Source organism: Erpetoichthys calabaricus, chromosome 3 (genome assembly GCF_900747795.2).
Source record: "Erpetoichthys calabaricus chromosome 3, fErpCal1.3, whole genome shotgun sequence".
In the NCBI taxonomy this organism is placed as follows: Eukaryota; Metazoa; Chordata; class Cladistia; order Polypteriformes; family Polypteridae; genus Erpetoichthys; species Erpetoichthys calabaricus.
In genome coordinates this window covers 114,069,965-114,085,120 of record NC_041396.2, presented here as the reverse complement: position 1 = coordinate 114,085,120, position 15,156 = coordinate 114,069,965, and positions in this window count along the sequence as shown.

Genomic DNA, 15,156 nt, shown 5'->3' with positions numbered 1-15,156 from the left:
GCATCAGCCTCTAATCTACCCTGCCTAAAATCATCAATCATCATTCCTGTCCCAAAAAAATAGCCATCAACAGCTTAAATGACTATAGACTGGTAGTAATGAAGTGCTTCAGGAAATTGGTCTTACAGCACATTAAATCCTGCCTCCCATCCTCTTTCAACCAGCATCAGTTTGCTTACTGATCAAACAGGTCCACAGAAGATGCCATTGCTACTGCTCTACATACTGCATTGAGCCATGCAGACCAAAGAGAGGCTACTCTTTGTAGATTACATCTCAGCATTTAATACAATAATCCCAGATGTACTGGTAAACAAGATGACAGACTTGGGCCTTCCCTCCTCTACCTGCATCTGGATAAAGGACATTCTAACAAAACACCCATAAAGGGTGAAACTTGGCCCTCATCTCTCCTCTTCCCTTTTGCTCAGCACAGGATCTCAGTAAGGATCCTACTTTACTCTTTGTACACAGGTGGCTGCACCCAAATCCATCCTACAAATACTTAAATTTGCAGATGACACTACTGCAGCAGAGTTCATATTAGAATGAGATGAGTCGGCCTACAGAGACAAGGTCCAGTGAATAACTTAACACTGAACAACACAAAAACCAAGGAACGCATTCTGTACTTCTGTACTTCAGAAAGCACAGCCCTAAACTAGTTGTTCTCTACATCAACAGAGACCCTGTGGAAAGGGTACAGACATTCAAATTCTTGGGGACCCACATTTCAGAGGACCTGTCCTGGTCTGAGAACACCACAGCAATGGTCAAAATCACAACAGAGACCGCACAGTGCTTGGGAAAACACCTTGGAACAAAAACTATTGGTGGCTTTTTATTATTCAACCATCAAGAGTATCCTGACATACTGCATGACATTACAGTACGCCAGATGCATGAAAATGGACAACAAGGCTCTCCAAAGAGTCAAACACGGCACAAAAAAGTCACAGGCTGTTGTCTGCCCTCCCTGGAATACATTGCCCACTATTGCTATATCACCAGAGCCACAAACATCATTAAGGATCCTTCACACCCTGGTCACCACCTGTTTAAACTGTTGCCCTCTAGATCTTTGAAAATATGGACCGATAGATTCAGAAACAGTTTGTATCCAATTGCCATAAATACATTGAACAAAACAAGCAAATTCTAGTTTAAATGTTTGGTTAGTGCTGGAAAATGGGCTCATACATACTGCTGATACTCTTGTGCAGCTACTCCCCAGTGAAATGGTAGTTATTGTATTACTACTATTTTTATAGTTATTTTATCATTTCTTTTTAAGTATATTTTTACATATAATATTACTGTTTTATACATTTTGTTCTTCTTGTTTGCATTATGTGCTGTAGCTTTGGTTTGTTTTTCACAAAAGTAGTGTCATTTTGCTTTGAACCAGTTGGAGTGGTGCTTGTAATTTTGACAAAGGCTTTCTATTCTGTATTTATTTTAACTATATTAAAACTACCCATGAAGAGAGCTGCATTCACATCTTGCTTAATTCTTTCCATAAAGTTGCCAAAGTTGAGTTTAAAAAGATCTTAATTTCCTTGCAACTATATACTTGAAAGTATGTGGTTCTAATGAATTAAGCACTTACCACTGATATTTGCAATTTGTAGGAGTTTGATGGAGTGTTTAATAAATACAGCACTTAGCCAAAGTTTGACGATAGCCATGTGACTTTAAGAAATTCAGCCTGATCTTGTTAAATTAACCCTTACAATATCTCTAAATGCTGATACTGCTGTGTGGGTCTTTTTGACCCAATTTTGACACAAACTGGTGCAATAAAAACTCTCTCACTCTGAATGTAAAAAAGACCAAAGAAATTATATTTGATTTTAAGAGACAGAAATCTGTATGTTCACCTATTGTAGTTCTGGGAGAGGAGGTAGAAATAGTGACTGAATATAAATACTTAGGAACTTACCTAGATAACAATCTTAACTGGAATACAAATACAAAAAAATTATTTTCTAAATGCAACCAGCGCTTATTTCTCCTCCATAAACTCAAACTATTTAAAGTAGACAAGGACCTCATGTTGTCCTATCGCAGTATGATCCAGTCTGTGATCACTTTCAGTTTCATTGCCTGGTTTAATAGTCTGACAAACCAAAACTCAAAAAAGCTCCAGCAGATTACAAAGTGTGCAGCTAAAGTTATTGGGGCTGATGTAGATGATTTGACTAGTGTGTGTCAGAGGGCAATGTTAAAGAAACTGGAAATCATCTCAACTGATGACAGTCATCTATTACATGTAGAACTAAAGTTCAATAAATCAGGAAGAATAGTCGCTTTGAAAACCCACACAAATCGCTCCAGGAAACTCCTTTCTTCCTAGTGCCATACGACTTTTCAATAAGAAATATTGGAGATAATGATTAAGGTTGTTGATATATATCCTGTAACCTTTTTTTTTTGTGTAAATATGTATTATCTAACTGCCTTACCTTAACCTTTCTTGTTTCTGTTCTATTTCATTTGTCTGTTATTAGATGCAACTGAGAAGGCAAATTTCATGTTTTCTTGTGTAAACATGTCTAAATAAAGAAACCTTAAACATCCCTCTTTAGGTACCGTGTTTGTAGGTTTGAGGAGAAAATCCTATTTTAAATTGTGTAAATATACTTAAGTGTCCCCTTAGTTACTCCTTCAAACAACTGAATAAAATTGGTAATTAAACTCACCTGATTGAGCATAGCCAGATCTGATTTCAGACAGTCCCATTGATTCTAAACCTCACTATAGATTTACCCATATCATGAGTGAAGAAGTCGTCACAAGGTTTCTAGAAGAACACTATGGCTTGATTGAAGGAATCTTTAAATGATGAGGAAAGGTGTGGAAAGTTACCAATCAGAAGAGGTTTATAAAGCCTGAAATTCCAAATGCATAACATTTGTAACAGTGGTGAAACTTGCCTGGGAAAGCTAGCCTGTCAAAATTACCCCTTGAGCATAGTGACTGCTCATTTAAAAGTTACTTAGGATCCCAGAAGAATATACTTGAGGCTGGAGAGCCATGCAGTCTTTGAAAAGTGAGCATACAAAACTCAAAATAAAAGTACAGAAAGATGTTACTCTTGAATAGCAAAGATGTCCATCAGTGCCTGTCTCACATTTTCAAAAAACACCAGGATGATCCTCAGGCATTGTGGAGTAATGTGCTATGGACTGATGAATCAAAAGTAAAAGCTTTGGATGACACAGATCCCGCTCATAGGACCTGGAAAACTTGATGCTATTGAATTCTGCACTTTACCAATATATTCTTAAGGGGAATGTCCAGTCATCTGTCTGTGACCTGAAGCTGAAGTGCAACTGGGTCATGCAGCAGGACAATGACCCAAATCACAAAAGCAAGTCTACCGCTAGATAGCTCAGAAGTAACAAAATGAAAGCCTCTACAATGGCTCGTTCCAAGTTCAACAGTGATAATGGATTAATATCAAATTACAGGAAGTGTTGGTGAATTGCAATTATTGCTGCTAAAAGTGCTAGATTCAGCAACTGAAACTATGGGGGCAAATATGTTTTGACTTGTATGATAGGAGTATTGCATAACTTTGTTCCTGGAATAAGGAAAATAATTATATATACAAAAAAGTACTTTGTGTTCATTTAGGCTCTTTTCCTTTTATATTTTGCATTTTGTATAATATCTGAGGTCTTTGATTATGTATAAAATGCAAAACTATTTTATAGAGCTGTTGCAAATACCAAGGCATCATTAGTGTGTAATGCAATTGGTATAAGATGCACATGCCAGATGGTTTTTGCTCTTCTTTGGAAGGACAGTAATCAATGCCTGGCGTGAATTGTGGGGTAGAGTATTTTCTCTTAACAACCTAAAAACATAGCTAACATTAATGGGGGCTAAACCAAGAAACAGTTTATGAAATTTAGCTGAATGGCCATCTGGGTGCTTTTCCATTTTGGAAGGAATTTATAGCTTATTGAATTTGGGTGAGCTTCTGTGGTTTCCTGATTAAAAAAATCAGTGAGGAGATGTTTTTTAAGGCTTAATTGCCAGGAGTAAGTTGTATCAGTGATTTAACTTCCAAAATAAGAGCGTGATTTGAGATAACAGTTTCATCATATCTGCAAAGATTAAAAAAAGGAGAAAAATTATTACCAATAAAGCAAATGTCAGTTCATGAATAGCTATGATGTAGTGTTAAGAAGGAATATTGCCGTGAATAAGGGTATTGAAATTCCTACAGATCTGAAAGGCTGTTATCTTTCATGTCCATTCATTCCACTTTAGGCTTTACTGAGAGTCTGCTATATATATACAGTATATATATATGACATATTTTGTAAGATGAAGTGTTTTAGCATTCATCCCACAGCAAATGGCTGACATGTACTTATGCTTAGGGGTTCTGCCAATGATGTTAATGTTGTCTTTTCATAGTGCTTGTTAATTGTAGCAGGTGTATTATTTGGCAGTCATTTCTCTCCAATTTTCATTTTTCTCTGCATCCTGCATATGCACTTATTGAACTTTGGAATGACAACACATTCACTCCAAGGTACATAAAGATCTATGGTAATTGTTATCGTTTGACTTGTTATTCTTCAGTAATACTTGTAATTTTTCTGCATGGTGATCCATTGCATATTATGAATGACCCAAGGAAAATTGGATTTTGAGATTAAATAACTTGACATTTCAGACTTTTTTGGTATTGCAAATTATATATACAGTACATGTATATCTTTGCACATTCAATGCTATTAAGTTCAGCATTTACTTTGAGGTTGTTTTGTCTTGGTAGAGTTCTATATTACTCTACTTTTCTCTTTTGTATTCTTTAATGTATAGCCTTTTTCAGAATGCCTCAAATTCCATAAATTTCTCACTGTTTGTAAGGTATTGTACTTTATAACTTCTCCCCACCTTCCCTTCTATATCTATAACCTCGGGCAATTACATAGAGTAAAAGACAAGCAGGAGTTAAGTTACAACTTTAAATTATGCATTATTTATAATGTTCATAAAATAACAACCAAAGTACATGTGAATATTGGCAACCATGCAACCTGATAAATGCTAATGTGTTATTTGAGGCGGCATACAGACTTGTTAGGTACTCAAAATGTCTCTAGTTAAGTCATCATTTTTGGTCACCTTTCTTCAGAACCGGCCACATGCCTGTCTCAATATGGCGGCCGAGTTGTGGTTCTCAGTATGGTCTTCGTTTCAGTCCATTGTGTGTGAGATGCTCCTTCATCATGATGGTGTGAGACAATGAGGGGTCAAGCAAACAAATTTATAGATTCTCTGTCCAAACCCCTACACCAATAGGGCATCATGATATAGAATGGCTTCTGTTTCAAAATCAAACAGTGCCCGACTTTAGACCTATAGAATTCTGATGCAACACAATTGGTTTCACACCTGCCCCATTACCATCTGTTAAGATGAAGCTTGCCAGCTAGGTAGTTTGGCCTTCATGTCCTGCAGAGAATCATTTGACAAACTGGTTTTAAGCACTTTGCCAACTGTGCCGTAAAAATTCCTCAGTCGGTCCTAAAGACTGGTGGGTTGGAGGGCGGTGCTTAGTTAAACATGAAAGTTCTCGCCAATGAAACAATAATATTACATAGATTTGTCTAAGTTACAAATAAAGATATACAAAATATTTATCAACTTATTTACAAAATTTCATACCACAACAGAGGATTCAGCATGGTTTTATGCTTTCTTGCATATCATTTTGCATCCATTTCACCTATTCTCTCCTACATGGGTTGGCAATACAGCCAAAAATGATCAGTTACAGTATATCACATAAAAAATGAATGAATTGACTCAACTGATCTAATTGATTTATATTCTAAATATCTATTGTGCAAAATAAAAATACAAATAGCTGAACAAGAAATAAACGTATTGCACATACCATTAAAAAGACGATCTTTGAAAATGTGTACTATGCAGACTATGGTGTAGAAAAAGACAAACATTCAAAGAGCTATTTTTTCCAATTCCATTTGTTACCCATTGAATAAAAAGCAAGCCTAACTAGACTTCAAGATATTTTGAAAGGCATTATTAATAAATAGGAATGATATAAAGTTAAACAAAAGCACATTTAGATCTACACAGATTAAGTACTGATTTAGCAAAATCTAGCTAAACCAAGATCTACAATATGTACAGCCTACTAAAGAAAACTTAAACAATACTTTTTCTAAAGAAGTATACTTTAAAAAAATGTATTTCCTTATTTTATTTTTATTGCACAGCTTAGGGTTACAGTTGGCCAGTGATCATTGAAGCATTACTAGGTGTAAAGCATGCTGCCAGTAATTTCAGGAATGTGTGTGGAAGGAGCGGTGAAGAAAGCGCATATCTTGCAATCAAGGGACAATAACTGAACAAAAGTTTTAGGCATACATTTAATTTTAATCAGATTAATGTTTACTAAGTTTGGTACAGATGTTTTAACATAGGCAGAGGGGTAGTGCAGAGCAGGCACATTCTTAGGATTTTCAGAGATCAGGGTCTTACAGAGCTTAGGGCCTGGGGGTTGGTGTGTGGTGGTTGTGTGACATGATCGGGGACTGAATCAAATAGGATAGATAAAATGATCAGGGGCTCATGGTATAATTCAATCCCCAACAAAGGGATTAATTGCGCTATGTGCTATTTTGTATTTCATTTCCTTATCCTGCTTTCATGCTCATCAGGAGGCAAGCACAATTACAAAGGAGAAATAAAATCAAAGTGTGGTGTTTTTTGTGGCTTTGAAGCAAGTTTAGTTAGAAACAGGATAATCTCACATAGCTCCGATCTCGGCGGTGGCAAGGGAAGGGAGGATTATACTCTGAAGAAGTCTTGTGCTTGTGACCAAATGACTGCCACCTGCAACTCAAACATTGCTGGGAAACTCTGCTTTAGGTGTGTGTATCTGTATGACTAGCTCCAGGCTCAGGGTTGACCGTTTCTTGCAGGGTTATCATAAGCCCTCTTTTACCCAGACAGGTCCTCTTTCAGTAGTAAAATAAGCATCTAGGCAGATTTTCATAAACAATAAAATTGTACAGGTTTTCATAGAAAAATTATGAAATTCTGGAGGGTAAAGATAACATGGACACTCTATTTTGTCTATGGTTTCAAGAGGTTGTGCCAGCTGCAGTCTTTGGCATCCCATGGTGCACAATCATGTTAGAATTTGGTTCTGTCCATATAAAGCGGATGTAAACCAAACTGCAGCCAGCATTAGAGTGGTGATATCTGCAGATCTGAGCATCCTTTAAGTCCATTAAACTTCTTTTGGAATGCTACTGAGATTGGTTTCTGTATAAATAACAAAACATAAATGTAAATTTATGGACAAATAAAGAAATATAACTTTTCAAAATGACCATGACAAATTTGAGGCAGAATGTACTCTTTGTAGTACAGGCACATTTGTTTCAGTTGTAAACAAAGGTACTGTAGATTTTGAAGCACATGTGCAAAACTTAAAAAGAACATCTGCAGTGAAAATAGTTTGTCGAATATCATAAATTTCAATGTGCTGCCGAAGTGACTTTAGAATTTAATTGTGTAAAACATCACAGCAGCTATAAATCAACAGACTGTACAAGTGCTCTAATGAAGAACATTTCAAATGCACACAGAATAAAAGAAGCAATAGTGAAGTTAGTGTTTTCTTCTCATGCAGTTAAAAATGATGGAAAAGATGGCAGCCATTCCTTTTTGTGGTTTTTCTACTGATGTACCCAATCATCTCACAGTGAAGATATTTTGGTAGGGAAAGTAGTGGAATACATACTAAATTTCTGCACATTCAAAGGTAACAACCTGAAATAGCCTGTGCTATCTAATTTGATTTGTATACATCACTTACAAAGTTTGGGTTTGTAGAAAAGACTATTGCTTTTTCAGGTGATAATTTGAAAATTCAGGTGACAATTCTGGTGTAGAAATGGGGAGGCCACCAGGGAAATGCTGCCCCCCATAGTATGAGAGTAATTCATGGCCTCTTCTCTGTTCTTCCTCTATCATGGCCTCCAAATTGGCTAGGATTCATTTCCTTCCATTTATAAAGGCATCCCAACTGGGTAGAGAACCATTAATCCATTTATATATATATACTAGCAAAATACCCGCGCTTCGCAGCGGAGAAGTAGTGTGTTAAAGAGGTTATGTAAACATATATATACATATACATATTTACATATCTACATATATATATACATATCTACATATACAGATGTATTTATACATATCTACATATATATATATACATATATATATTCATATCTACATATATATATATATATATATATATATATATATATATACAGTATATAGACATACATATATACATACATACATTCACATATATATATATATATATATACATATCCACATATATATATATATATATATATATATATATATATATATATATATATATATATATAGAGAGAGAGAGAGAGAGAGCCAAATCCCTGTGCTTCGAGGCGGCAAAGTACTGCTTTTAAACTTTTATTAAGAAGAAAAGAAAACCTTTTTAAATTGAGGGAAAATATACCAATAACAATTTGTTAAGGATCTGTTTTTTTGTGAAGCTGCCTTTACACAGCCTCTCCGCTGTTTTATAAACGAACGCCATATAAGGCCGTCCTTTCTCCTTGCTTAGCGGTTCTGTATTCTTTTATTGTTCGTTTATTACGATTGTTATAGTTATTCTGTAGCTATTTGAGACTCACTTTTCTGTTCAGGTACCCATTTCCTTTATGTAGTCCGCGGATTCTTCGCTATTTTTTGTTCGTTTATAACGATTATAGTTATTTATTGATTCCCTTCTTTAGCTGACTGACTGCTCATATAAGGCACTCTGCTGTTTTTTTGTGAAGCAGCCTTTACACAGCTTTTCCGCTGTTTTATAAACGAACGCCATATAAGGTCTTCCTTTTTCCTTGCTTCGCCAAGGAAGCAGCCTTTTTATTTAATCCATGGGTTCTCTGCTGTTTTTTTGTTCGTTTATTACGATTGTTATAGTTCTCTTTGTATATCACATTGTCAGTTCAGCACTCCGGTTGTAATATGACCAAGCCACCAAGCTTACTATTGAGAATGCAACGTATAGTTGTATAGGAGAAAAGCAATCTTGCCTCAAATCAATGGCAACCTTTTTTAGGTCTATGAACTTAATTTAAACTTTAGGTTTACACGGTGCTTTGTTTCCGAAGTACCTGCACTCATGAATATGTCTGTATGCGTCAGTCGCTTCATATGTTCACGTGAGCCGCTCTCTTGTGTGATGTTGCGATGTCCACAGCTTTATTTAATGTTAGCTAAGACCCGGCACTTAAAAGTTTCTCGCTACAGCAATTTTAACTCCATTACAAAGTGATCCAAAGTCTCGTTTATACCTCGTGTCTTCTCATTAAACTTGTATGTCGCAAATATGGTATTGCAAACGGCAGCGGGAGCGTTTCTATAAACTTAATTTAAACTTACGGTTTACACTGTGCTTTGTTTCCGCAGTAGCTGCACTTATGAATATGCTTGTATGTGTCACTCGCTCGCTTCTTATTGTTTCGCTGCCTTCTCAATTGTGTAATGAATGTTTTCTTCACCGCTCTTTGGGGCTCTTCCTTGTTTTGTACGTACTGCATTCACAGTCAGTTCACGTGATTATATGGGAGGCGTGATGACGCGATACGCAACTCCGCCTCCCACGGCCAGCGAGCTGCAGTCCATTACAGTATATGGACAAAAGAGACGTTCCAGTTATGACCGTTACGCTTTGAATTTCGAAGTGAAACCTGCCTAACTTTTGTAAGTAAGCTGTAAGGAATGAGCCTGCCAAATTTCAGCCTTCCACCTACACGGGAAGTTGGAGAATTAATGATGAGTCAGTCAATCAGTCAGTCAGTGAGGGCTTTGCCTTTTATTAGTATAGATATATATATATATGTATGTATGTATATATGTATGTATATATGTATATATATATATGTATATATATGTGTATATACTGTATGTATGTATATATACAGTTGGGTCCATAAATATTTGGACAGAGACAACTTTTTTCTAATTTTGGTTCTGTACATTACCACAATGAATTTTAAATGAAACAACTCAGATGCAGTTGAAGTGCAGACTTTCAGCTTTAATTCAGTGGGGTGAACAAAACGATTGCATAAAAATGTGAGGCAAATAAAGCATTTTTTTAAACACAATCCCTTCATTTCAGGGGCTCAAACGTGATTGGACAAATTAAATAACTGGAAATAAAATGTTCATTTCTAATACTTGGTTGAAAACCCTTTGTTGGCAATGACAGCCTGAAGTCTTGAACTCATGGACATCACCAGATGCTGGGTTTCCTCCTTTTTAATGCTCTGCCAGGCCTTTACTGCAGCGGCTTTCAGTTGCTGTTTGTTTGTGGGCCTTTCTGTGCAAAGTTTAGTGTTCAACAAGTGAAATTCATGCTCAATTGGGTTAAGATCAGGTGACTGACTTGGCCATTCAAGAATTTTCCACTTCTTTGCTTTAATAAAATCCTGGGTTGCTTTGGCTGTACATTTTGGGTCATTGTCCATCTGTATCATGAAATGCCGCCCAATCAATTTCTGCATTTAGCTGGATTTGAGCAGACAGTATGTCTCTGAACACCTCAGAATTCATTCGGCTGCTTTTGTCCTGTGTCACATCATCAATAAACACTAGTGTCCCAGTGCCACTGGCAGCCATGCACGCCCAAGCCATCACACTGCCTCCACCGTGTTTTACAGATGATATGGTATGCTTTGAATAATGAGCTGTTCCACGCCTTCTCCATACTTTTTTCTTGCCATCATTCTGGTAAAGGTTGATCTTGGTTTCATCTGTCCAAAGAAGTTTTTCCAGAACTGTGCTGGCTTTTTTAGATGTTATTTAGCAAAGTCCAATCTAGCCTTTCTATTCTTGAGGCTTATGAGTGGCTTGCACCTTGCAGTGCACCCTCTGTATTTACTTTCATGCAGTCTTTTCTTTATGGTAGACTTGGATATCGATACGCCTACCCCCTAAAGAGTGTTGTTCACTTGGTTGGCTGTTGTGAAGGGGTTTCTCTTCACCATGGAAATGATTCTGCAATCATCCACCACTGTTGTCTTCCGTGGATGTCCAGGTCTTTTTGCATTGCTGAGTTCACCAGTGTTTGCTTTCTTTCTCAGGATGTACCAAACTGTAGATTTTGCCACTCGTAATATTGTAGCAATTTCTCAGATGGGTTTTTTCTGTTTTCGCAGCTTAAGGATGGCTTCTTTCACCTGCATGGAGAGCTCCTTTGACCGCATGTTGTCTGTTCACAGCAAAATCTTCCACATGCAAACACCACACCTCAAATCAACTCCAGGCCTTTTCTCTGCTTAATTGATAATGACGGACTTGCCCACACCTGCCCATGAAATAGCCTTTGAGTCAATTGTCCAATTACTTTTGAGCCCCTGAAATGAAGAGATTGTGTTAAAAAATGCTTTAGTTGCCTCACATTTTTATGCAATCGTTTTTTTCACCCCACTGAATTAAAGCTGAAAGTCTGTACTTCAACTGCATCCGAGTTGTTTCATTGAAAATTCATTGTGGTAATGTACAGAACCAAAATTAGAAAAAAGTTGTCTCTGTCCAAATATTTATGGACCTAACTGTATATATGTATATATGTGTGTGTATATATGTGTATGTATGTATGTATGTATATATGTGTATGTATATATGTGTATGTATGTGTATATGTGTATGTATGTGTATATGTATATATGTATGTATGTATGTATGAATGTATATATGTGTATGTATGTATATATGTATATATGTGTGTATATGTTGTGGCACCCGGAGGGGGCTCACGCCCGGCCAGGACGCCCAGGAGGACAGGAGGAGGGCTCATTCCTCCTCCAGAACGCGAGGGGACGTCCACCCTGGTTGTATTGGGGGCCACAGGTACAGAGCTTGGAAGCTCTACCCTGTAGGGGCCCGTGGCCACCGCCAAGGGGTGCCCTGATGCCTTGGGGACCCTGGACCCCAGCGCTTCCGCCACAACCAGAAGTGCTGGGGGGAAGAGAAGAAGGAACACCCGGAGTGCTTCTGGGTACACAGCCGACACTTCCGCCACACTGGGGAGTGCCGGTGGAAGATTGCCGGGGAGCACCTGGAGCACATCCGGGTGTGTATAAAAGGGGCCGCCTCCCTCCAGTCATTGACAAGAGTCGGGAGGAAGGAAGATGATGTCGGGAGGATGGCAAGGAGGCGGCCTGAAGAAGGCATTGTGTTGTGGCCAGGACTTTGGGGTCTTTGGGGTTTGTGAGCACAATAAGGACCGTGTAAATAAACGTGTGTTGGGTGACATGAGCGTGTCTGTCTGTCTGTGTCCGAGCCAGTTTCCACAATGTATGTATGTGTGTGTATATGTATATATGTATGTGTATGTATATGTATATATGTATGTGTATGTATGTGTATATAAATATATATAATACAATATACAGGTAAAATTCCGTTACAACGAACTGCCAGGTACCAAAAAATTTAATTGTAATGAGATTCTGTATTTGTTACTATAGTGCTTTCTTTAACTTGCTTACGGGCGTTTGCAATCATTTCAATAGCTTCTTTCACGTTAATTTTAATCTTGTCCTGTCTACACGTTATGCTGACGAGAATTTTTCTCAGCATTTCCTTGCAATAATACACTTTCAGGGTGCGAATAATGCCCAAATCCAATGGTTGAAGCACTGCTGTGCAATTGGGTGGGAGGAATTCAACGTGAACATTATCTAAATGCGGAAGCATGTTGTGGGCAGCACAGTTCTCAATCAGAAGCCTAATCATCCTTTCCTAATCTCGTGCCAAACAGTATAACTTTGCAATGCTATGGGATATGACATCTAAACTTAGTACAATTATAGCAGACAGATTGGGGCACAAAAAATTAATTCCATAAAATGTCTTTTAATCTAAAGTCCAGTTTTTTGGAGAGAGATCACTAAAACGCCTTTGTTTTTTTTTCTTTTTATTCACTTGATATTGGCATAAACAAATGGTTTTAATCATATATTTTCTTTTAAGAATTTGAAGTGTTGTACTCGCTACTCTTCAGCCATTTGCAACTCCTATGTTACATAAGTAGAGTAATAACTTTATTTTTGGGTATGCAATTTAGGTGCAATAATGGCAAAAAACTCCTAGTTAACTAACTTTTTATAAATAATAAAATAATAGCCTTTGTTAATATCTGGGATGATTTTTGGGAAAGGCCTGAGATTGTCTTCATCTGAACTGTATCTCAAAATAGGGCAACAGAATTGCCTGGCTGACTAATACGAACACCATCCAGGCCATAGCCCTGTGATTTTAAATCTTAGGCCGTCTTTGTGTGACATTTGGAAGACTGAATCATGAAAGAATAAGAATATAAATCAACTGATAACCAAAAAAATGAAAAACATAATTAGACTAATAATTAAAGTTAAATCCTCCACTAGGGACACTTGTATTAGTAACTTAAATCAAATTAAAATGAAAAGTATTTAAAATGCTGTTTGATAAGCTTTCACTAACTTAGAAACAAAGCTGATTTAGTGTGTGACATTATATTAAGTGCAATGTTTGATCTGCATCTTCTTAATTAACCCTATCTTAGTAAATCTAATACAATTCCTTTACCTGAGGCAGCACCACATGGTTTTTCATTCCATCATAAATCAGATACTGGATGAAGAGATTGCTTTGGGATAATTTTAATAAATTTAGTTGAATTTACAGTATGTTTTCAGGTGCTGATATTAGATATTAAAACAGAATCCAAGACAATTATTATACTAGTTTAGAGACCACCAGGGCCATATTGTTTGTGCATGCCTGAATTTGGAAGCCTTTCATCAGATTTACCCATAAATTATCATAGTCTTAAAGAAGGTTTTAATATTAACATACTGCGGAAGTGGAAACTGACACCTGTAGTATCTGCTGTACTCACTTGGTAAACATGGTAGGGTTTTGCCAGATTGTTATAAAACAAACTCCAAAAGATTAGAATTTTAAGTATTAATCCATTAAATGAAATTATCTCTGAGTACTGCTTCATTATTTTTGACTTATTCTTGAGTTTACCATTGCAGTTACAGATTAAATCAAAAACAGTGAGACATCTACACTCACTCGAAGTACAATAACAATTGTACTTCGGAATGAAAACCTCAAATTTAATTATGAAGAACAATATCGATCAGCTGACTTAATAAACAAAATTGATTAAAGGAGATAGAAACTCAACCTTGTTTAATGACCAGCATTTTTTCCCCCTTTTTGTTGCTTTTCTAACAGGAGTATGGTTTCTGAACCAGTACCCAACCTTCTCCTTTTCTGATCCAGGCTTGGAATTATATTGAAGGTCAAATTAGAGCTGATGCTCCTTTTGGCTACTTAGTTATTTTCAAATAGGAATTCAGAGGATTTCTTAGCAAGTCTGGCTCTGGTCAAATGTGACTCTGAATTTTTAGGCTTTTGATCAGAACTTCAGTCATCTAGCTATCAGAAGCCTAAATGAGCCAGAACTGCATACTTTAGTTAGATCAATCTTTCAGGCTGTTCATACTGCTTTATTATATTGCTTGTAATTATTGATTATTACATGGTCTGCTTTGGAGTGGGTGTTTCACCACAATTGATGGCCTTATTTCCAGATGTATTCAAATGAAATTTACTTGTTTTGCCCTTGCTGAGTGATACACAATCCAGCTGATAATTGAAAGCCAGACTTAAAATTAGCTATATGTTTTTAATTACGTATTTTGCATGATATTTCCATAATGTTTCAGCATTATTTTATGTTTTAGTCAAACTATGTTTGTAATTGTAACAAAATGGGCTTCTAAGTAGAAACTTGTTTACTCGGAATAAATTGAATTTGTTTGTACTAGTGTTTTAGAATTAGTGGATTTTTGTCTTGTTTTGCATTTGCCTAACCATGTAGTAGAATTCATAAGAGCCTAGCCCAAAGAAAACATCAAAGATAATATTCTCTGGATAGACTACCCTTACAGTGCGTCCAGAAAGTATTCACACTGCATCACTTTTTCCACATTTTGTTATGTTACAGCCTTATTTCAAAATGAATTAAAT